Source organism: Neolamprologus brichardi, chromosome 9, assembly GCF_056152115.1.
Source record: "Neolamprologus brichardi isolate AB-2024 chromosome 9, ASM5615211v1, whole genome shotgun sequence".
Taxonomy (NCBI): domain Eukaryota; kingdom Metazoa; phylum Chordata; class Actinopteri; order Cichliformes; family Cichlidae; genus Neolamprologus; species Neolamprologus brichardi.
This window is the reverse complement of record NC_142112.1, coordinates 28609316-28635197: the sequence shown is the minus strand read 5'-3', so window position 1 is coordinate 28635197 and position 25882 is coordinate 28609316.

The following is a 25882-nucleotide window of genomic DNA, read 5'->3' as shown; positions in this document are numbered from 1 at the left end:
GTTGAGACGCACTTCACCAAAGCATGTGCTGAACTTATGCTTTCTATCTGGGGCAGATCGATGTTCATAACCTTCCTTGAGGAAATGAGGGAACGGTCTGGACATTGTAATGAAATCTAAATCTGAAAGTTTTATGAGGTGGAATGTGTGAGTGGTGTCTATCAAAAGCTGCTAAAAAGTGGTGAATCAATATGGATATTAACATCAAACACGCATGCAGCTATAGACAAAATCAATGGTGATAATCCTAAGTAATAGCCCTCGAAGCCGTTCGTTTTTACATTTATTTTTACTGATTTTTTTTTTTTTGTCCCTGCGAGGTTCCCTTGACATATTAATTGCTTGCCTAAGTGCTCTATTTTCTGAGCACTTTGATTAATCTTCTTTGTCTTGTCTGTCCATCGTTATTGATCCATTAAACACACTTAATCTTTGCTTTTTAAAACCACAGGTTTAATTATATCTGCCGGTGAAGTACTTTTCATCCTTCCTCGCTTTAGCCGCCTGTCCCTTGTCCTTATATGTTACAGTCCAAGGAGTTTTTTAGTGCAAGCACAGCAGTAACTGCACGGCCCCAGTTAGTTACTACCCCCCCCCTTCCAGCAACATGGTACCCTGTAAAACCCTGGTCTGTTGCAACTGGCTTCTCAGTGTCATTCAAGATGTTTGAGATGTGAGGATGAGGAATCAATACGCCTGCCTGATGCTCGTGTGGGCGTTAGCAATTAGCAGTTGCCGCCTTAGATCGGTGGCAGATGGATCAAACCGCAGTGGGGCATGGTTTCTTATTAGCTGCTAATTTAACAAATAGCATGCAAAATTTACCTGACTTACCTTGCACTTTGGTACTTTGAATCATGGAGGAGAGGTGGGTGAAAGTTTTCAACTCTCATTGAAAAACTTTAAGGAGAAGCTGAACTATTCTTCTTTTCTGTGAAAAAGGCTTGAATTTTCTTTTTGTATTAATCTTATGAGCAATGTTCATTAACATGATTTCAAGTGAGCCAGTGTTTGAAAAGTCTGCATAAGAAAATGATGGACCCCGGCTCAAAAAAGCCCTCGATGAATGCACTTTTACTCCTGTTAGAGTAATATTTGCTAACAACTACAGTGCCAAGTGTTGCATGAAAGGAGTGTGCAGGGCTGCTTCAAGAATTATTTTGCCTATTTATTTTCTTTTTTTTAAAAAAGGAACGAAGATTCTTTCATAAGCGCAAGCTTGCTTGGCGCTGACAGCCAAAGGAAGCCCAAGGAAGCCAATCCACAAGTTTCTAACCTTCCAATCTCCTCTCAAATCTTTTGTGTTCAAGATATTCAAAAGATGATTTAACTTGAGAACAAAAGGAAACCTTGACCAGTCAGAGTCAGAGGATCGTTTTGTCTTCACTATTTATTATTCATCTCTTTTCTTTTTGCTTTTTTTCCGTTCCTGCTCGCTGCATATGTGAGGCTCATAAACCCATGGCACCACTAATGCACATAAACCAGATTACTTTATGCTCATATTTAACCATATTTAATTTTAAATAAATTCTGGATAAAAAGCGTGCTGTTTTAGAGGATTTTATAGCGATTTTATGACTTGTGTACGACACACACAGTCTAATAATGTTCGGTATAAAACAGCGACTAGAGAGACTACCTGTAAACTTCAGGATACATCTTGTAAATAAAGCTAGAAACGAACACTGCGCATTATAAATCGGGCTTGTTTTGCCAAACATCAATGCATTTAAGAGTGGAAGGCATAACTGCTTCAAAGCTTCACGCAAACCAGAACTCTTAACCTTTCTTCTCTTCAGTAAGTCTGTGTTCCAGTTTCAAACAAGAGATTTTTCTCCAGGGGTGCTTGGAAATAATAAGCAAAATGATGAAATATTTGCAGGTTCGCGCAATAATTTTAGCTTTGTTTTTATTTACTTTTTAATTTCCCCAGACGTATTTTCTGATCAACCAGAATGTAAAGAAAAAAAACCAATTAAAAACATTTTTTATTTACATTTCAAAATTAATTTTATTTCCAGTGGTCTTAGGAGGGGGCGGGGGGGGGGGGGGGGGGGTTAGGTGGGATGTCAAGAAACCACTCATCCGTTGGTACGTGGGTGGTCTACAAGACCACTGGCTAGACTGTGTCACCCATATGTCTGAACACGGTCATTACTCCCCAGAATCCGGAGAGGAAACACATCACAAGGGGTTTATTACACACGGGGAGTGACCACGGCTCTGCAGCAGGGTGACCCCAAAGGCAAAGCATTCATGCATTTGAATAATCTATTGCACCAGCTCACACATTTGCATATCGCGGCAATTCCAAGTCACTGGGGCACTATGATTCACTTCCCTCTGCCCTCCGCGTTGTTACTAGTATGAAGCAGGATGGATATTAAGCTTATTTGAATGCGCGTTCTCTTCATGAATCTTTAAGGCTGTGTAATAAAGGGCGCGTTGGTGGGGGGAGCGCCAAATAATGACTGCTGGAACATTTTGCTATTTCATTTGGAAACGCTGGGGACGGCAGAAAGCTCTGTCCACCAGGAGATGCCTGATAGAGCTCTAAATTGTGAAGAAGACTGACATGGGTGTGAATTTAACAATTGCCCGTCTGAGTGTAAAGAGAGGTTGTGTGGTGTGCAGTGAAGCAGCCCCTCCATGCTCTCTGCCTCTTACCCACCTTTCATGGATCCTGTAATGGATACAGCCTCTGAAGGATTTAAGGATGGCCAGGCAGCTCACCTTTTAGTAGAGCTTGCATGTAAGTCTATCCTGTGGCAAACTTTGACAAAGCATAATGTTCCTGCTGAAAGCAAATTATTTTAGTGACTGTGAGGATATATATATATATATATATATATATATATATATATATATTTCTCCTTCTTCTTTTTTGTTGCTGTTTTGCTTTGCAAACCTGTGCGGCATACAATGAGAAGTAATTAAATCTGACCTTTTGTGATGTTTTGACATCTCTCTGGTGTGCCTTTAAAGCATTTTCTTAATGAATGTGGCATGTTCAGACGCTGATATCCACCACTGAGTCAACAGAAAGCAATGGGGAGCACTGTGTAGTCATGCACTCACCACCGAGGTTATTGTGAGGATTGTCTAGGAAGAAGAAGAAGAGCACAGAGGAGCTACAGGAATGAAAGATGTTAGTCTGCCAGTTTGTCACAAAAGCAGTGTGCTCCTGTGTGATAGACTGGCAGACCGTACTAGCTCACTATCCTTGGGGACACACAGGCTACTGTTGTAGAGTCACATTTTTTTTTTTTTTTTGAGAAGCTTCTCTCATTTTCTGAAGCAGACAGAGAGGCAGAGAGAAGCCACTGAATCAGTGTCTCGGAGCAGGCATGCTTGGGTCTTGTTAGGCTTCTTGTGTCTGTGAAAGTTTATGGCCTGAGTCGGACAGAAAGTCCACAATCAACTATTATGACACGGAGGATAACAAAAAGAAGTTACACTGGATGGATCCTCTCAGCAGCGTTTGAATGTGTTTGAAGAACTGCCAAAAACGTTCGCTTAATGACATCGGGCAAAACAACTGAACGCTGCTGGAGGTGAGAATAAGGCCACCGCATTTTCTCTTGACATTGTGGGTAGGCAAATCAATTCAAGCAACTTTATTTAAACAGCCCAGAACAAAATGTTACAGAGGGTTTTGCACTCTGTATTGCAGAGAAGCCCCACTGTTCTCAAACCTTCGATTCGGATAAGGATATTGCATGCACAGAGAAGCTAAAATAATGATGGTAATATAATGCTAAATATAGATGTTTGCAAAAAGTAAACTACAACGTCGCATAACTATAATGTGCCAGAAAAATGTATATTCAGTATGAAGCTAGGAACTACAAAATAAACCTTGGTCATCCAAGTGTTACCCTTGTGAGTTGAGAGTTCACGTATTTCAAAAACCATGGGAACTAACGTACTGCTTTAACAGCCTCCAGTTTAGAATCTGTCTTCAGGGATTTGCTCCAATTCAGCTATAAGAGTATCACTGAGGGCCAGAGGTCCTGTGCTGTTCACTGGCTGGCTAGCAAGTGGTGTTCTAGTTCATCCCTCAGGTATCAGATGGGGTTAAGGTCAGAGGTCTGTGTCAAGTCAAGTTCTTCCACTCCAATCTTGAAAAAAACAAACAAACAAACAAAAAAAGCATTTCTTGACATATCTAAGTTTTTGAAATAGTGCTTGGCCAACAAGAACGAGGCTTCCACAGAATCTGAGTTATTAGAATTAGAGCAAACTCTATAGAAACTATACCATAACAAAGTGAGCCCACATTGAAGTGTAGATTCATGTTTCAGTGACTTAAAGGCTTCTTTTTTGACGTAAACTACAGCATGAGTTCATGCTTAATACTCGTACTGGTTGACTTTTAATATGTTTGTTGGATGTTGAGCCGTACAGTTAGACAGTCGTGAGCACCGTCGCCTAATAGCAAGAAGGTTTGGGGTTGGAAAAATGCCTCCATAGTTTCGTTTACACATTTGCCTAACTAGTAAAAATAAATCCCTGGAAGTGGTGTAAAAAACTGCCAAATCAAACATTCAGAGCTACCTGCTCTGCTGACTTCTTGTGAATAACGGAGCAGCCGGAAGTAGTTTTTTGGGGGGCTGATGTGTTGAGGAGTGGAGTTTGTGTGGTTTTTCTGTACTGGAGTGGGCTTTTACACACACACACACACACACATGATTGTTAGGCTAACTGGTTATTCTAGGTGTGAATATCAGTCCAAATGGTTGTTTATCACTTGGATGAACCGCCCAGGGCCAACCGGTGTCAGCTGTGATAGGCTACAGCTCCACTGTTTGGATAAAAGGATGGCAAAATGGATTAATAGCCACTAATATTTTAATTTTAATAACTTCCAGCTCTTGTTTGGTTGATTTTGTATATTTAGCCATAAGTGCTTTTATTGCTGAAAGCTAACCACAGCCAAGAGTTTTAATGTAAACCTTGGCTTCTGGTAGGAGAGTCAAGTGTTTTTTTTCTACACCTTCCACCACACGATCAACTCAAATGTGGCGCTTCATTCATTTAAGGCAAACACTGTTTCTGTAGGCAATCCAAGCAGCAATTACATTATATTAAATATGCACAATGGACCAAAGTGTATGTGGCGTGTACACTTTTCAGTACATGCAAATGTATTACAAAATCGTGCCTGAAACATCATGTTCTTTATTAAATATGTTCACTGGATTTATAGCAAACAGTGTAAAGTGAACTACAACTGTGTATCCAGAGCAACAGAATTAAAACACACAATGTAGCTTATTTAATTACTTTCAATAAATGTTATGTGTACAAGGATTATTTGTGTAGGCTAAGTGTAAATTACAGAATAATTTAATGAATAAGATCTAATAATAAGAAAAAATCTGTTTGTGGCAGATTAATTTCCCTGAACGGAAACTTTCTATTTTGAATCTTTTGTTGCAATATTGTTCTGAACACAGTTTTTATTTATTTCTTTGTGTGTGTGTGTGTGTTTTGTGTTTTTACTTCAGGGGAAAAATAAACTTCTTCAGAAACAAATTATTAAACAATAGTGTGAAAAACATCTCAGGAAAAAAAACCCACAGTTGTCATATCTTGTAAATCTGTTCACAAGCTTCGCCCACACAAAGAATCTTACTGGAGCATCGTGGCTCAAGTATCTGGCAGTAAAACATGATGGGTACAGAGTAAGTGTCAAGGACAGAGGTCAAATGGAGAGCCAACAGGAGCAGGATGGTGCCCCACTAAATAGCTACTCTCACACTGTAACTGTAACTGTTGCCTGGATACTGTATGATTCTAATTAACAGTTTTGTGTTTTGCAGCCTCTCCTGTTATCCTCAGTCTCTCACACTTGCAATGCTGTTACAGCTTATGAGCCATATTCGTTGTTGTGATGAATGCTAAACTAAAGATAAAATTAAATTTCTCAAATAATTGCAAAAAACAAAAGTGTGCTGTCTGGTAGATAGAAGAGCAGGTTGTGGGCGGATCTGCCTTTAAGGTTTACGGACTAAAAACCTTTGTAGATACCCCTCTCTAGCTTGTTATTTTTCATAACATAACAGTCCATGATTATGTAAAATCTCCATTGTGGATCAATTCACCATTTAAATTTTTTATCTTTTATTTTTTGCAAACAATAAAACTCCTTCATATTTCCAGTAAGCTTGAATGTTGCCCCTGGGACCTGTGCTCTTTTAGCGATTAGGATAGCTGAACTCTCGCAGAGTCTGCTCTTTGAATTAAGTCCCCCTCCCTTTTTCAGCAGGCCTCTCACTAGGCTGATCTTGCAGGCTAATTGGCCTCAGGGTTGATGTGCAGTGTTTACCAGGGTTCCTCTGGGAGCTGGATGAACCGGTAGAGGGAAGGGTTTCTGCGGCTCCCCTACTGTCAGTGCCAGCTCAAGGCACGGGCCGCTAGTCCTTATAACTGTCCCCCGCAGTGTCTTGCCAGGAACTAGGCTTCCGCTTCATGATGAACTAGAAATTCTGTAGTTCGTCTTAGATGAATTCAACAATGCAGTGATGGGAAATAAAAGAAACCAACCAGAACCCAGAACTACTTCTGCAGACGTGACTTACAGAAAGCTGTGTGATAGCAGTGTAGCAAGGTGTAAGAATAGTGTCTAAAGGAAGGCAAAAATATAAGGGGTTTAAGAGGTTACATAAAAGCAATCAAAGATTAATAAGCAATCTTAATCATAATCAAGGTTTTTGTTAGTTAGAAACGTCCTTCTGTTAAACAAAAACAACAGTTTATCAGAAATGTTGTTAAAGATAATTGATGATTAGTGAAACAATAATTGGGAATTATGATTATTATCAAAATAACCACACTGATATTCAGAGGCCTGTTTCAGTGTCGCAGTGGCACATTGTGAGCTCTAATCCGACTTTATCATGTTAAAGGATCATTAAAAAAAAAAACAATTTTGTGTGCTGAATGAAGAAGCATGAAAATCATTTAGCTGGACTTTTGTAGTGTAAGTCTTTCTGGGTTTGACCATTATGCCAACATTTCTGAAAACAAATGTGTTCTGGTTCTAGGAAGCGAAGGCCATTCCACAAAAATTCTAATAAAAAAAAAGAAAAAGAAAGAAAATTCATTGAATGGAGTGAGCTACTCTCTTTGCAGAATAACGCAAATTACCTCTAATCAGGCAAGCAGTTTACTTTGCTAGACATCCCTGACAGCACTGCATGTGAGAATCCAAACTGGGTTTTGAACCTGCCAGCTCCTGAGTAAAAAGATGTTGGATTCCACTGATATACAAACAGCTAATAGTGCGGTCCATTCAGCTACAGTACCTGTAGAAATTTGGACACACTCATCCACTACATGAACAAAAGTATTGAGCTATGCTTCTTGATCTTTGAATTCAAGTGGTTTCAGTACTGTTGCCACAGGTGTATAAAATCAAGCACCTCGCCATGCCATTACAAACAATTGTGAAAGAATGGCTAAAGAGCTCTGTAAGGAGCAAAAGTTAGCTTACGCAGCAATGGATTTGGTCTGAAGCTTCTTAGGAAAAATAACAACTTCAGACTTCACCTTTTTGGTTTACAATGAACAACCATAATGAAGTAACACTTAAGCGTAAAGTGTTGCTAAGATTACAGGATTTGGTGCATGGTAATTACCTTAAACAGGAACAGGATCCCCCCCACTACTGGAGAAGGCATTGCCAATAGGTCAGTGCATAATCAACAGACAAAACCAAAGATGGCCAGTACCCCGTAATCCGATTACTTTTTTCAAGTAACGAGTAAAGTAAGGGATTACTATTGCAAAAATAGCACGCTGCGTTACTGCGTTACTAAAATGGGATTTTTTTTGCGAGAGTGTCTCATGACAATGACGTAAGCGAGTGCGACGTTCGTGGCAACAGTTGTGTGCAGATCAGCAATGGATAATATAACGAGTGCGAGAGAGCATGACCGTGCAGCGTTTAAAGCGTGGAAGTACTGACCTTACTTTGCATTTGATTCCGTAAAAAGTGACAAAACATTAGCGTCCGCTGTTCACTGCATGGGAAGAAAACTTCTTTTTACAGCGAAAAAAAACACCTAAACTTCCACTCAAGCACCGAGTGCGCTGCCACTGGAATGTGAAATTCACAGAGAAACTCCCAGATCCTTTCACTGACGACTAGGACACACCTGCACCAGGGCAAACCTCCACCTGCCTCACTCCTGCTAAACAGGTGAAAATAGAGCAACAGGACCGCTGAGTCTTTGATTTTATTTATTTTCTGCTGTGTTTTACTCGCATCCATTTGAAAGAGTGAGTGTAAACACAAAAAACTATTTTATTTTATGTGCTGGAATGTGCAGAAAATAGGTTTAAATGTTTAACAAATTTCTTCCAGTCAGCTTATGCTTAATGCATAAAGTTGAAAGATTAAAACTAATAAAACACGTTTTAAAAAGAGACTTTTTCATTTGATTACATTTTATATGATGGATTATGCAGAAAAAGTAGAATTGGGCTGAAAGATCTATTGCTTTATTTTCTATTCGGGTTGTAAATCATGTTTTTAAAAAGTAACTAAGTAAATAATTACTTTCAAAAATAAGTAATCAGTAAGGTGACAGGACTACTTTTGGGAGAAGTAATCAGTAATTAGTTACTGATTACTTTTTTCAAGTAACTTGACCAACACTGAACAAAACCCTTACTGCTCATTTCTGCTCTTTACATTCCCTACAGCAACACAGTCAAGGCAACAAAGAAATTGTGTCACGATACATAAGAAACAGAATGAAAAAACTCATAAAGGAATCTAGTTTCTTATCCTCCACATATGTGTCTAGACTTTTGACTGGTACTGTATGTGGGTGTCATGGTTACTGCCACCTGCATGCTATATCCAAGCAGCTCGCTTGCTCTAATTTCCCTTATTATTTCCAGTACTTTGAAGCGCACCATTTCCTGCTGTGTGCTAAATGTAGGAAACAAGGAAATTGTTTGAAGTTCATGTGTGAAAAGAAAGATAAATGAGTTGACCCAGACAGCGACCCACCACAACACGTAGAAAGTTTCAGAAACAGATGCTACACAACTTTTAATCTGGCAGCTTTACTGAACAACTGTGAAGGTTATTTTTTCTTGGTATTTTGAAACTATAATCAGACCCACGGAGGCTGATGTCCTAAACACGTGACTAGCAGATTACTTCAACCAGCTGTGCTTACATGACGAATTAGACGTTTAACGCGATATACATAATGATAAGTGATGGTTTGGTAGAGATATTACTCATGATCATGGTTAATATGATAATTACTGATTGTTACTTGGATAATACTTTGGCACTTAAGTGTTAATAACTTCATTTTTCCCTGTTATTACAACTTTGATTCCTCCTTATTACCCCACACATAAAACGACTACTGATAAAATACCTGCTTAATGTTCTTGAAAATTAGAGTTGTATTTAACCAACTCATATTTTGATCAATATGAGAATACACATGAATGCACCAACCACTTCATTAGGTACGTCAGCAAGCTGTTGGATTGCTTGTTGATGCCAGTATCTAATCAGGCAATCACATGGCAGCAACTCAATGCATGCGGACATGGTTAACCTGCTGAAGTTCAAACTGAGCATCAGAAAGATTTAAACCACTTTGAATGAGACATGTTTGTTGGTGCCAAACAGGCTGGTCTGTGTATTTCAGAAACTCCTGCTCTACTGGGATTTATCCCACACAACCATCTCTAGGATTTATAGAGAATGGTCCTGAAAAGGAGAAATATTAAGTGAGCAGCAGCTTTCTGGGAAAATGCCTTGTTTCTGTCAGAGGTCAGATGAGAATTCCCAGACGGCTTCAAACCGATAGGAAGGTAACAGTAACTCAAATAGCTACTTTTCAAAACTAAGGTGAGCAGAAGAGCATCTCTGAACGCATGTCATGTTGAACTTTACAGCAGCTGGAATGCAGCAGCAGAAGACCACACCATGTATCACTCCTGCCAGCTAAGAACAGGAAAGTGAGGCTCCAGTTCCCACAGACCCACCACACAACAGAAGATTGTAGCCTGGTCTGATGAGTCTCCATTTCTGTGGCAGCATTCATAGTACAGGGTCTGAATTTGGAGTAAAAAGAAAATATGCATCCACCTTGCCCTTTATCAATGGCTTAGGCTGTTGCTGGTGGTGTGATGGTGTGAGCAATGTTTTCTTGGCACACTTTGGTCCCTTGGTACCACCTGTGCAGCATTTAAACACAACAGCCTACCTCAGTATTGTTGACAGCAATTTCAATCGCTTTGACCTGTCTTCTGATGGCTGATCCCAGCAGGATACACACTGTGTCCCAAAATCATCTCAAACTGGTTTCTTAAACAGGAAAATCAGTTCAGTGTACTGAAATGGCCTCCAGTCACCAGATGTCAATTCAATAGAGCTCATGTGGGATGTGATGGAATGAAAAGTTCCCATCATGGATGTGCAGACAACAAGTCTGCAGCATCTATGCTATCATGTCAATATGCACCACAACTCGGAGGAATATTTCCAGCACCTTGTTAATCCATGTTGTGAAGAAGACAAAAGATGGCCCAACCTGCTTCCTGCAAGGTGAACCTAAAAGTGTCCGGTGAGCGCATAGTTTCAAGAAATCTAATTTAAAAATTAAGTATGAAGCCTGTCAAAAATGCAGATCTTTATTTAGTATGGTTGCTATAATTTTTTAATGAGGTCTTCAAGGAGTTTCAAACATATAAACATGGTTACATAATGAAAGGCATTTTACAATACAGGGGGAAAAAAGCAAACTTGGGAAGCAAGAATTTTATGTTAAAAAATGAATATAAAAGATAATATATTCGAGTGTATTTGTGATAAATGCAGAATCTGGCAGTTGAAACAAACTAAACAGCCGTAAAAGTCAGTGAGTTGTGATTATTTTGCCTGCGGTCACGGAGGTCACCGCTGGCCGGCTTTTAGCGACCTGACTGGTTTGTGGGATGGGAAACACCAGACGTGCCAGGCATGGGCTAATTGGTCAACAGTGACCTTTTAAGATGAAATACTGGTAAAATGCTGTTAAAATGGTATACATACAACACTGTCTACTTAAGCAAAGCAGATTTTTAAAAAAATTCAAGGTGACAACTAACTGACATGCTACAATAGCTTCCTCTCTCCCACATCTCCCGCACAGCTACAATCCTGCTATTTTTTTCCCTCTATCATTGTCAGACTACATCTTGCTTTTATTACCAGCTTTAGTGGGGAGAATGTATTTTTTCCAGTCTATGGGCACAGAGCATGTATTTAAATTTCAAAACAATGTGCTCATTTTGCAAAATTTCAGTCGAACAGACTCCAATTAAAACTAATGTATTCTGATCAATGTTTTCTGTTTATTTGTATTTAACTCCTCAGGAAACGAGAATCGTCTGTAACATTATGCTCTTTTCTCGTTTCAAGCAGCCTCTAAGTGCGGCTACATTGTTAACACTTGTGAATGGGGCACAGTGATGGAGGGCTCTTGCCTCTAAAAATGCTTTAGAATTGCATTTTCTGTAAATTAAGCAGACACTCTTGCTTTCAAATGGGCATTTGTTTCAATTATCTAGATAGAGCGAGAAGCTGTGTGACTCTGTGCTCCCCTTGAATCTTTTCTTATTGGATGGGAAGCCAGATGGGAAGCATGGTAGGCAGAGAGAGAGAGAGCGAGACAGAGTGTCTGCGAATGGGTGTATGGCATTCACAGGGGCTGAGACAAATCAATTACAGATAAATGCCATGTGCACCAAAAGAATGCAAATGCTTATCAGTAGTTCTGGACTCAGTTGAAGTGGCACAGCTTGAGTTTCACTGACCATTTGTGGAGAAACTCTGAACAATACCAACAACTCTTGTTTTTGCAGCTCATATTAACACCCCAAAATAAGCTGCTGGGTCATGGCAATAATTGTCGACTGGTCGGTTCATCTATGAAATTCTTCAGAAATGCAACTCCATTAGAAAGCCTGGAAATATATGTACCCATTTTTATGGGCTTGTGTTATTTTCAGTACGTTTGCGATGACGAGACAGCGCAAACACCAAATCTTTAACTGGAGTCGCACCCTGATTTAATTAAAGTGATGAGAGCAGGTTTTGGCTGAATAACACCCCAAACCTGTGTCGCTGGATGTTGAATTTTCAGCCTTTATTTTCTTGTTTGTGTGACAAGTGAGTCTACTTTCTTGTTGCTAATACCCAATTAGGGAGATGATTATTGATTGAGGTGTTGAAAGTTGACCGCTAATCTCCCTTCTCTGGGGGATGAGGCGATCGATAGGTGAGTGTAATGAGCAACCTGGTTTCTTGGTGCTAATAAACAGAATTAGATTCACACTGAATACATATTTGTAAAACAATGGATTGGGGATTTGATGTGCACATCTTTTACTTTAATTGAACTGACATGCTGGCCAAGTACACAAGAATAAGCAAGCAGTTTTGTCTATAACACACACACACACATGTACAGAGACACACATACATAACAAAACGTGTTTGTATTTTTTGTTTTAACAAGGCTAATCTCTGTAAAGCGCACTGTGCAAAAAGCCATGTGAGGATGGTCTGTTTTGTTGTTTATATGTGCCATACATATCTATAAAGCCACATCTGAAGTTTCGGCCCATGCTTGTATTTAAATTTTGAGAACCCTTGGGTGCTTATAAACAAACAGCAATTAAGAGCGAAGGTAAGCTAATGCCACCAATTGCTACTGAACAGCATGATTATGGTTAATTACTTCCAGAAGGCAATTTTCTCCCCCTTACACTTTGTTTTACCAAGTTTGGTGCGATGAAAGTGGCTCATGAATGAGTGACTGCTGCTGACCCATCAAGGGCAGCCAAACAATCAAAACATAGAGCAACCGAGGAGCTATTATTGTAACGAGGAATGTGTTTTTCAAGGACAATACAATTGTTCTTGACATACAGGTCCTACACCGTTCTTGCCTTGATTAGACGTAATACCTCAGCGAGGCATCCTTTTTGTTTTTCCCTTGCCATTTTGCCATTGTGCCTTCATGCCACGTTCCTCCACTGTCCTGTGAAATGCACTTTATGTACAACCCACCTGTTTTAGTGTAGAGAAAATGTCATGTTGCCTGCTGGTTGTCACTTTCCTCTGAAAAGAATGCTACAGTGTGCCATGATGCATTCTCTGTGGACCATGTTCTGTTTTCAGAAACCGTATTAAAATGCAGGGAAACTTTAGAAAATATGACACATACCCGAGCACATTAAATCTCAGACTTTTGAGATTTCACATATAATGTAAAATAAGATAGCTGGCAGCTGGATATATATACAGCCTGTCTACGTGGTTGTGAAAATAAAGCCAAGGGGGCTTCAGGTGATATTTGCTCTAAGCTAAGTTTCAAGCATGCTCTCCTCTGTATGATGCCAACACTACATGCAAGTAAGTTAAAGCTCATTTTTCTTGCAGTATTAACTAATCTAAATGACTACGTATATAAAAACTGTGTCTTTTCGTTGCAAATATTACCTCACTGCAGCTCCTTCCAGCTCTACGCAGCATTTTGGAGACTTGAAGCTCATTGTTTTTGTGGAGTATTGTTTATTCTCCTAGCTGTCAGATTGGTTTTAATACATAAGACTATTGTCGGAGCTAAGCACACGTTTACATAACATTTGCATCTCCCGTAGAAGTAAAAAGTGGGTTACAGTGCTGTGCATAAAGAAATGCCACCACTCGTTTCTTTATTTGTTACAAAAATGGGAAAGAGGTGCTTTATTGAAACAGGCAAACATACTTGGAAATACAGTATGTGAGAAAAAAAAAACCTTGAAGGTTAATAATTCGTACAACCACCGTTATTCTTCAATACCACTCTTTTACGCAAGTTGTCTTGTAATTTCTTTAAGTCCTCCTCGGGAATAGTTCTCCAGGGTTCTTGAAGGACATTCAAAGCTCTTCTTTGGATGTTGGCTGCCTTTTGTTATGTTTTCTGTCAAGATGATCAAAAGCCGCTTCTATGATATTGATATCTGGGCTCTGGTGAGGCCAGTCCATGACTCATAGTGTTCTAGTGTGTTTTTTTCTAACCAGGTGCGCTTTTACTCTATTGGCAGTCTGTTTGGGATTCTTGCCATGCTGAAAAATGAAGGCTTTACAAATCAGACACCATCCAGCTGGTAATGCACGGTGAATCAAAATCTGACTGTACTTTTATGCTTTCATTATTCCATCAATTTTGACAAAATACCCAACACCACTGGCTTCAACTGAGGCTTAAACCACAGCAGAGCCTTGTTTTTCAGATGACTGCAGATACTGTTGCACTTCTCTCCTGACCTTCTCTGTACAGACTGATGACAGTTTGAACCAACATTTTTACATTTGAATTCAACTCTCCATAAGACTGGATAGCACTGATTTTCAGTCCACTGATTTTCAGGCAGCCTTTTCTCACTGTTTTCTTTCCTTAAGAATATTTTCTTGACAACTTCCTTTATACTGAGACCATTTCTGACAAAGGGCCTGATGCATCTCAGGTCCTGTGTCATTTCTTACTTTCATATTTCTTAAGGATACAACTTTCAAAGAATGTTAAAAGAAACAAAGAGCTTTTTCTAAACCTGCCACATCTTTTGCCCTCTATTTTTCCAATTTCCCTAAAATTTTCTAAGGACTCACTGCAAACCATGTCAAATTATTGGTTAATAGCTCTTAGGAAATAACCTTGTTGGTGCAAAAACAATATTTTTCAAACAAACTGTGTTATCTTTGGTATTTTTCATAGATTCAGCAAAAGAAATAACAAATTTTATGTTTTTGTGGCAGGACTGTGTGCTTTGAGTTACTACATCACTGGTTCATTCATTCAGTTTACGCTTGAATAATTCTCAGGTCAGTGTTAAGTGGCTTAACAAACTCCTTCTTTCAGCTGCTCCCTTTCGTGATTCTCACCGGGGATCATCTTGGTCCGTCTCATTCTTTCCTTAGCATCATTCTCTGTCACACCAGCCCTCATATGTACTCCTTCACTGCCTCCATGAACCAGCATATCCTTAGCCACCATATGAGCAGCTCTATCCCAGATATAATTTCTTCATTTAAAGCTTCTGCTCTCATGCCCCCACACCCGCCTTTCTCTCTCACTGCCTGCTAACATACCTTCCACTTTTCCCATTACTTTGTCTTTGGAAACTCCTTGGAAGCTAATTATTCGGAAATTGGGATAGGCTCAAGAATTTTGCACAGCATTGTATTTGTGAAAATAAATTGAATATTGGGAAATGGTAAGATATATAAAAGTACTAATGTTTTTCAAATGTACATTTTAAATGCTATTCCATGTTTTTTTCCCTAAGTATACAGACGGATCACAACATAAGTCATTTAACTGAGCTGGGTTATAAGCTGTTATGTTGTAAAGTTAAGAGACATCTAGTGGTTGTTTGAACAACTGTATTCAAAATGCTGGCTGGTGTTATGACTAGGGATGGGTATCGTTTAAGTGTTATCCGATACCAGTACCAAACCGGTACTTTTGAAACGGTGCCGGTGCTTAAACGGTGCTCAAACCGGTGCTTAAAGAATGGAGAACACACAATTTGTCCAAAAACCTCTCATGTTTAGCTGTTTTTTGTGAAAGGATAACAATGTTAGCCTTTTCTGCAGCTATAGGGCATATATGGTATCACTCTTGGCTGGAAGCAGTGCTTAATCAATGGAAAAAAAACACAAACTTTGTCCAAAAACCTCTCATGTTTAACTGTTTTCCACTTTTTCTTTGGTCATTTTAGCCTTTTTGGCCAGGGTGAAGGGAGTATCTGCCATCAAACAAGAAGACAGCCGCATGTGACGACGACGGTGTTTGCTAGTTCACCTTACATGCATTAATGTAATAACGTGGTTAGCGTAAGTAAATTACACACGAAGAACATTAAGTGACCAGTGTTGGGAAGGTTACTTTTAAAATGTATTCCATTACAGAATACAGAATACATGCCCCAAAATGTATTCTGTAACATATTCCGTTACGTTACTCGATGAGAGTAACGTATTCTGAATACTTTGGATTACTTAATATATTATCATGCTGTTTACAACTACGTGAATGTACTATTGCTGTGATTTATTACTGTTACTGACGGTCCGCGGCTCCGAACCGTAGTAAAGGACCTCTGGCTAATACGGTGGATTCTGTGTCGGGCTCGTAGCCGAAAAATAGATTTACTTTGTTGTCTGGGTCAACTTTGTTAGAGAGGCGTTGACAGGCTGCTCCAACGGAACTTATTGTTTTTGGAGGAAAACACGAACACAGCGTACAGTCGAGTCATAGCTTACTTACAACTGGGCTCGTCAGGCACTCTTCTTGGCTGCAGTGGTTATTATTATATTTACATGCTTCCAGCTCCCGTTTTTGCTCGATGACAACTCGTACTTTTCCTTTTTCTCCCTCCCTCGCTCACAGACACATAACGTGTACAGCAGTCCATTCTTCCTGCAACACGGACTACACTGCCTATGATGCTACATTCTTTAGAGCTATACCGGTAGCATTCTGCCTATTAGCTTAGCACAACAACAACAAAAAGGCGCTCTCTCACCCAGGAAACACGCAGAGAGAGAGCGTCACCCTGTAACCATGGCAACCGTAACGCTGCCGCCTGGAACAACAGAACGTAGCTGTCAAACAAAACCCAAACAGGCCTGACCCGCCACAATATGAAACAGGGAAGTACCGCCGTGTAATCCATTTATTTCAACAAAGTAACTGTATTCTAAATACCACCTTTTTAAACGGTAACTGTAACGAAATACAGTTACTCATATTTTGTATTTTAAATACGTAATGGCGGTACATGTATTCCGTTACTCCCCAACACTGTAAGTGACTCACTCAGAGAAGAACGGCTGCTGCTACCATCATCATCCGTCATCATTTCTGCTACATTTCTGGCTAGGGGCCAGGACTGTACTCCTCCGGTTTTTGGGGGATGTTGCAAACTCCGCGTCGGATTACAGGCACCACACCCACAGTAGATGTGCATGGTGTGAGGTCTCGCAGCAACCTATCAAATACGGTGCATTTCTCGGCTTTTAACAAAATGCTATACGTCGCCAGGTGTTTCATCAGATTCGAGGAGTTACCTCCTTTGCACAGTATCACCTTAAAGCACTTGTTGCAGGCTGCTGAGTTTACAGCCAGACTTTTGACCGCTTTGCCTTGGGCGTTTTTAATCTGTAGCTCTGCTCTAAAAGAATGTACGTACCTGGGCCCGCCTACTATCCTTGGAAAGGTAAAATGATTGGCTAGAATCCAAAGTGTGTGACAACTCAGGAAAAAAAAGCACAGAAATAAAGCACCGAAATGTGCGCTGCTTTTCGGTCTGGTTACTACCGTTTATGTCAGAACCTGTGCCATAATGGCACCGGATACCGGTACCCATCCCTAGTTATGACCTTTAGGTGGGAGGAACTCAGAACCCTCTAAGCCAAACAGAGCTTTCTAATATAAGTATACAGCAAATGGGTAAATCTGGATACAAACTCAGATGACCAGTGTGACTCATGACTCTCATATGTCAACATATTACCACAAGGTGTTCACCACAAGAATAAGGTTAACAGGAGTGACAGCTGTGAAGTTTACATGATTTTCTTCTAGCCTAAACAAGCTTGTCTGTAAGCTAAAGCACAATTTGAATCTAACTGTAACCACAGTGCTTGATGAAGGCACAGACCAATACAAATATTTCCAGATGAGTCAGATCACAAAACAAATAGAAATACAAGCCATGTAAAATTTCTGACCAAGAGTCCCATTCAAATCAGAAAGGCTTTCTCTGATTTCCTTAAAATTCGATGGCATGATGAAGTTCATTCAGATAAATAACAAGTCACCAATTTCACTTTGTTTATTAGCTTGCACTTTCCCTCCTTTTAAAGTTTGAACTTTCATCACTTGCCAACACGAGAGCAGAGTCTTTGCAGGTACACTCTTGCAAAACTTTGCCTGCTCATTTGCAAAGCTAGGTTAAGCTTATGTAAAAGAGATGCATTCTGCGTACGTTGGAGGCCCGGAAACAAACATTTCCCCTCCCCCCCTCCCCTTGACAGCCGAGTGACAGCTATTTAAATGCAAACTGTCATTAACAAACACAACCCTGCGCGACACCTGCTTTAATCACAGCAACAAAGGCGCAGCAAGTGGCCGAGTAGGAGCCCCCTCTCTGTGTGATATTCAAATGATGGGGCGGTGCAACACACAAAAACAACAACATCAAAGAATAGGCTGTGCAGGGAGAAGAAGATATGCTGCGGCATGTGCCTCCTACCACCACTGTTAATCAGCTTCATTTTTAAAGTGATTAAAGTAAGAAGGGCTGAAAGTCACTAAATTGCTTACCCTTAGAACTGTGAGAAATTGTTGTGCTTTTCAACGCTCTTCTTTTTTTAACCATGGACATTTCACAAAGAGACCTGCGCAACACACTTTGACAGTCTTTCATGCAATATTTGTTGTTGTTTTGGGTAAGTGTGCTGTATAACAGCGTTCCCCAACCTTTTTTGCGCCACGGACCGGTTTATGCCTGACAATATTTTCACGGACCGGTACCGAAAAAAAGAAGATTTATTCATAACACACGTGAAAAGACCCAGGAAAACCGAGTTAACAATAAAAATGATAACAAAATAACGCTAAAAACCCTGAAAACCATACATTTCACACCTGAGCCTCAACTCTCGCGGCCCGGTACCAAACCCAGGGGTTGGGGACCGCTGCTGTATAAGACCGCACTGCAAAACAGCTACTGCTAGGAAGGGTTAACACAGTGGGTTCAGTGTAATTCTGCTTTGTTTTGGACTGTGGCCTGATGTGTCTTGGTTGTGGTTCTGTCTTGGGTTGTTGTTATTGTTGTTCGCCTCGGTCATAATTTAAATGAGGAAGTCATTGGGCTGTAACATCCTGCATGCTGGCCAAGGTCTGGGCACTTGTAACTAATGCATGGCATTTGTTTTGATTAGTTTTTGTCTTTTTTTTCCTTAACAATTGCCGCAGTATATCCAGCTGTATTTGCAGCAGATTCCCTTTGTTTGTTCGTCGCACAAATCTGCTGAGAAAATGAAGATAAACATTTCTTTCACTGTATTCTGTTGTTCATTTATTCCTCAGTGGTCTGTATACTGCCACCAAATAGCTGCTGCCACTAAAAAATATTCAAAGGCCCCATAAACAACACAACAGTGTGTTTTTATTTTATCTGAGAACCTCCTGAAATGTAATATTTGGATAATACAATCCACCGAATGCTATACTATAATTTGAGCACAAGTAAATGAGGAAAAATGAGTGTAATTCCACCTTAAGTTCTCTGTTTACAGATCGTCTTCCTAATGCATTGCATCAACCATCAAATGCTGTTTTGATGCATTTAGTTAGTAATCCTGGGAAATTAAATTTATGTGCTTACAGACCGAGCTGGAGGCTATAAATCAGTAAAAATCCACATCGCCGGCTACTGTATGAGCCACATTTGATTCACATGCAACGCTGATTAGACTAATTCCTGAAGTGAATCATCTGGGCAGCATCCAGTAGAAGAAGACGTGCCGATTGCATCACTACAAGTTTGGAACCGGTGTAGCACCATTTATTAGACATCTGCTACAAGTACAGTAGAGAATAAATCAGGAGCCACTCTGACTAATCAAATTAAATCACACAACTGGAGATAATTAATGGTCACGGCATATATTGTACCTCTACTTAGGTTTTTCAATGAATGGTTCCTCATAAATGTTGTAATTCTATGCAATGGTGTGTTTCATACACATATGTAAATGTCACGCTCCAGAAAAACTGACAACATGAATAATGAGTCAGCTTCTTTACTGAAGTGAATATAGACCTATCAGAACCACCAAACTGCTTAAAATGCTTAATTTAAAGACCTGCATTCAAACTCTCAAAAAGTATTGAAGCGCCATTGGTAAAATATACTTAAAGGTTAGAGTGCCATAAGATTTTATTGTGTTCAATTAGTACATTTCACACTTTCCACAACAAACTAACAAGCAAACAACACACTGGGCATGCACAGCACTATTTTGTACCAAGTAGGGGCTTGATAAAGGAAGCCAACAACAGACTTCAGTTCCTACTCTGGCCACTTGAGACTGTATGCCAAAACAAGTAAATCCCTGTTAACATCCCAACTTTACAGCATTAAAAACATGTTCGCAGCCTAACAACTGTATGATGCATGCTTTTTTAATCAACGTGTCTGTCTTGATATACAGTTGAGGGTATAAATGACCGGTGTGCCAACAAGCTGCTCTAGCCAGTTGTTGTCTGGTCGACCTCACATTCTCTTGGTGCCTTGTGGAGTGTTTTTCCATGAAATTATATGACAAATAATATGGCTTTCTGTGTGATAGTGGCAGTGCTTAAAATTTGTAATTCACGCATTTGTTAGTTTGCTAGGATAAGCTGATATTTGCTCTTTTCCAAATATAACCACTTCTGCATCACAATCCTCTCCAGTAAACATAAATCCAAGAATTAGGCAATTTTGAGGCTTAAAAATGCAGAAAACAGTTTATGACATCACATGGGTGACATCCATCTTTCATTTACAGTCTCTGTTTACAGTCATGCGATGAATACAAACATAAGCCACTGAAGCTGTTGACAATATATTCAAAGTAAACTCTTTATCCTACTTGAACCTGTGCCTTTTAATAAAGAGGTTTTTTTTTAAACAAATAAAACACATAGTACCATTATGTACTTGTTTAGATAATTCAAATAAATGTCCCTTTTAGTACTCAAACATATTCTTTACCTGAATACTCACAGTGCTTTCTACTGCAAAGCTAATTGCAGTAAGCACTTTGTCTAACATTCATGCACACACTCACAAAGACGCATAAGGGCCTACTTGGGGTTCGGGATCTTGTTGTAGGGATGTTTTAAGGATCGAACCACCAGCATTCCAGCTAGTACCGGCATTACGCTGTCCTTCCTGGCCACAGCCACTACAAATGGTAAAATGGTAAATGGCCTGTATTTATACAGAGCTTTACTAGTCCCTAAGGACCCCAAAGCGCTTTACATATCCAGTCATCCACACATTCACACTACAAAATGAGAACGGCGGTCTAAAGATGTATTTAAGGCCTTCCCAGAAAAAGGTTGGTTGTGAGTCATGCAATGACTTTTAAAAGATCTCAAATAATTTGAAATAATTTTTTTTCCTTGTAATGAACGTCATCTACAGGACTCATAATGTAAAATGACTGCCAAATAAAGGAAATCTCCAAGAACCCCAAAATTTCATCTCACAATCTGCTGTTAATTCTTGTACGTTCTGGTGTCAGAGCACAGTCAGAAAGTGCTTGCACAAATTGGCATGGGAGACGTGCCAGCCTTCGCTGTCCAAAAAGAACATTAGGACAAAATTCAGCCTGCCAATGAACATAAAGGGCAAAGACCGGGTCTTTTAGAATAATGTGCTCTAGACGGATGAATCAAAGATAGTGTTTTTGGACCAAAGTATAGAAGAGAGGAGGAAAAACCTCATACCACCTGTGAAGTGCGGAGGTAGAAACACAATGGTTAGGTTGACTTAGCAGGCACAGTCACGGGTACTACTTTATTTAATTATCTCATTACCTTAGCAGCTGCAGGAAGTTTTTTGAGGAAGAATAATAGAAAATTGTCAGAGAATGATGGACAATTGTGCAGTTTGTCTAATAGCTGCTGTACAACTTCAGAAGAAGAAGAATGCACGTATTGATAGTTTTTGAATAACTGTGAGAAAATGGTTTTGTGGTGTTTTTCTTTATTTGTAAGCACATTTTTAAAAATTACCTATTTTACTTCTCTAAATATGTCTAAAAAAAGTCAGCTGTTATATGTAATTACATATTTTTACTATAAGAGGGAATTTGGCCTTAACTCCAACTTACAATGCTGCTTTCTTTGAAAACTCTTTACACTAAAATTAGACCTTCAGTGTGCACAAAATGCCCGAGCCATGACAGTGAATGATGGTTTTATTTAAAATCATAATACTTTTAATAAATGAAGTACAGGGTGCACTGTGAACTCGTAAGACGTGATTAAATACTCCGCTCCCTCGTTAATTAGATTCCTTCAGGTGTTAACTACTAATGCCAAGCCTCCCAAAACGCACTGGCAGTGAAGTCTGAACGGAGACGGCGGACTGTAAAGAGGCCGCTCGCTCTGTCAGCGGCTAAATTACCTTCATATCGGGCCCGTGAAGCTTATGAAGCCAAGATCAGATGAGGATTTGGGGAGCTTTTCCTGCTAGCAGAGATGAGGAAATTCACCAGTCCAGGAACAAGACAAGCCTGGTGACATTTAGGAAAAGAACCGATGGAAATCACTTCAATTTCAAGCCATTGATATTTACTTTGCAATTAACATTTCTGATGATTAGTCAGAAACTGATGGGCATTTTTTTACTATTATTTTTGTTTTTATTGTTTGGACGTCACAGTCATTCTCCTGATTATCATTTTATTTTGACAGTCCCTTCACACTAACAGCAGGGCTCATAAACAGTTGTCAAAAACACACAAGCAGAACTCAAGGATTAAGCGGATTGCTGCTTTTCTTTGGCAACAACTAAGTTGTGATTACAAAAAGAAGACATTAGGTCTTTGACGTGATCTACTGTACACATTATGAATTGAGATGTCTCATTTATCCTCAGTAGGCTATAATAAATTGAAGCAGAGCATTTGATTCTATTCATTTTGTATAGGTTTGCAACTCACAGAAACAATCTGGACAAGAAATGCTTTACTGTTCATGAGCTTGGACACAAGCTTAGTGTCTCCATGGGTTCAATTTACCCTCCTCAATGGACGGTAAATAATAAATACATGAGGGTTTTTTTGAGGTTGAAACATCAAGGGACTCTGAATATTGAATAAGAGCTCTGCAAGAGGGAAGCTATTTTTGCTTACTTTTTTGCTATGCGAATGCTGTTGTACTCGAACACACTCAAACCCTCCTCGACACTCTTTGTTCCCCAAACCTTTAACTGTACATATTTAACTGCGCTGTAAACTTGTCACCTAAAATCTTTGCACCTGCTTGACTGTTTGCACCGCATCTGAGATGATGAATGACAGCGCTGCCTTTGTTCATAACAGCGAGTGAGAGCAGCATGCAAAGTGGGCAGGAGTTGCATTAATTGAGCCGCAACAGGATGATATGATACCGAGAGTCTTACGCTCTACTGTGGAATTTAATATTAATATTAGATTTACATTATATTACACCAGTCAGCCACAATAATGCAACCACTGACAGATGAAGTGAAGAACTTTAACTTCTTCACAGGTGTCATTATATCAAGATAGATCAGACAGATATTAGGCAGCGACTGAAGACTGGGTCAGATAGGTGAGTGTTAGAAACAGGAAAAATAGGCAAACATAAAGGATAAACTGTGATGTCTTGGTCAGAGCATCTGCAAAATCATGTGGGGAATTCACAGTATGCCACCTACGCAAACTGGTCCATAGCAGGATAATTAGTGAGTTGGAACAGGGTTGGGCCACATGCATGGAGAATGAAGGCTAGCCCGTGTGGTCCAATCCCACAAAAGAGCAATAGAAGGCCAATAGTACGCCTTAGTGACCCTGAACCCCTAGTTATGCTGCTCCTAGGAGACGTCTCATAATGTACTGCGTAGCTCTCTACTCTTTTACTCTCCATGCATTAAGCTATTGTCTTCTCTCTCATGTAATTTGTGCTTTTTCGCTACGTCTGTTCTCTCCTTGAACCTTCCTGCAGGTATCTCTGGCTCTACAGTTGCATGTGTCTATTTTCCCATTGCTGATGCCACAATCCTGCACAGTGTTTATTGTGCGTTGTTTCTCATCTTCTTTTCTCTCTCCACTCTCCCCTCACCCCTACTGATCGAGGCAGCTGGGTGCCTCCTTCAGCCTGGTTGTGCCAGAGGTTTCTTTCTGTTAAAACATTTCCTTCAGTTTTCCATTCTTACTGTTGCTGAGTGGATGCTCAAAGGGAATCATTGGATTTCTCTCTATAATAATGCTCTGTTTCACAAGTCATGTCAGAAAACTATACAGAATGAGATGACTTACGTTTTAATTTGGCACCATGTAACCTAAATGCTGCTTTGGTAAAACAACACAGGGTGCACCACCGTTTGCAGAGTATCCATCCTGACCATTTTTCGTGCAATTAACAGCTCAGAACTGGACTGTCAGGGACCAAGCAGTAAAGCATAAAGGACACAGGTGGTTTTAATTAAAAAAGGGGTTTTATTGATCCAAAAATATGAAAATATATTTAACAAAGCCAAAACTTAAACAGGCAGACCAATAAAAGAGGTCAACTCAATAGACTAAACTCAAGATAATAATTAACAAAACCTCAAACAAACATATGATAAACTGACCTGCTGAAATGACACAGGGGGAACTTAAATACTGGTTTAGCTAAACCAAATGACACACACGGGGGAAAACAAGATGGCTGCCATATAACCAACTAATACAAAACAATTAAACAAACATGAAACACCCCCCAGGCAATGAAGCATGTGGTGCTATCCAATTAGGCTGTCAGTGGTACTTCAGCTCTCCCAGCCCTTTGCCACACCTTTTGCCAGACAGGAGGAGAAGCCAACCCCCAGGTAACTCAAACAAAGAAAGATGTATTAATATAACATAAAACAGAACTTTGACCTTGCAAGGTTAATATGTGTGCACGCCATCTAAACATTGGACGGTGTGATGGAAAAATAAATACATTTAATAAAGAAACAATATTGAACAATAAGTAGAATATTTTAAAGTAGTGACTGTAAATTAAACTAAGGTGAATCAACTGGTGGTGAGGTGTGGAGCTTACCATGTGTGGCATGCCATCACATGGACCATGAAGATAGTAGCCTAGTTTTATAAATCTTTTTTTAATATCACGTGCACAGTCAGGTTTGTTTTAATTGCTTATCTCAGCGGCCCCCAACCCCCGGGCCTCAGACCGGTACCGGTTCGTGAGTCGTTTGGTACCGGGCGGGAGTTGAGGCTCAGGTGTGAAATGTATGGTTTTCAGGGTTTTTATCGGTTTTCAGCGTTATTTTGTTATCGTTTTTATTGTTAACTCAGTTTTCCTGGGTCTTTTCATGTGTGTTATGAATAAATCTTCTTTTTTTCGGTACCGGTACTAGTTTTATTTTGTTGTATTTATCCACGACACCTTAAAGGCTGGTCCGTGAAAATATTGTAGGGCATAAACCGGTCCGTGGCGCAAAAAAGGTTGGGGACCGCTGGTTTATCTGGGGAAGAGATGATTGCAGGATGACTATTTGACCCCTTTTCTTGGCAGAATAGGTAGAGTTCAATTAAAATGGTTGGTTTCTTGGCATCAATCCAACTTTAGAGACTTTAGGCTTTGAGAAAGCCATCCCAGAGGCTTAACTTTAGTCTGTTTCATGCATTCCTAAACCTGTTTTTAGTGTGTTTGCGATAAATGTCCTTTTAGAACACACAAAGGTGTCCAAGTTTCAACCATTGAGTTGTTGACTTGAGGTGAAGTTTCATCAACTTTATAGAATGCATCAGTAACAATGGCACCAAAACAGCTCCAGAGCATGAAGCTACCGCCACCATGCTTGACAATGTGGTACACTATTCTTTGATTTGAAACCTTTACTCCTCCAAATATACCTCTTGACATTGTGGCCAAACAGCTCATGTATTTGACCATACAGCTTTTCTCCAGAAGGTATTTGGCTTGTTCATTTGGGAAATGCAAATTTCAGTCAAATTGGAAAGTAGTGATTTTGGACTGGGGGCATATTTCTTGGTTGTCGT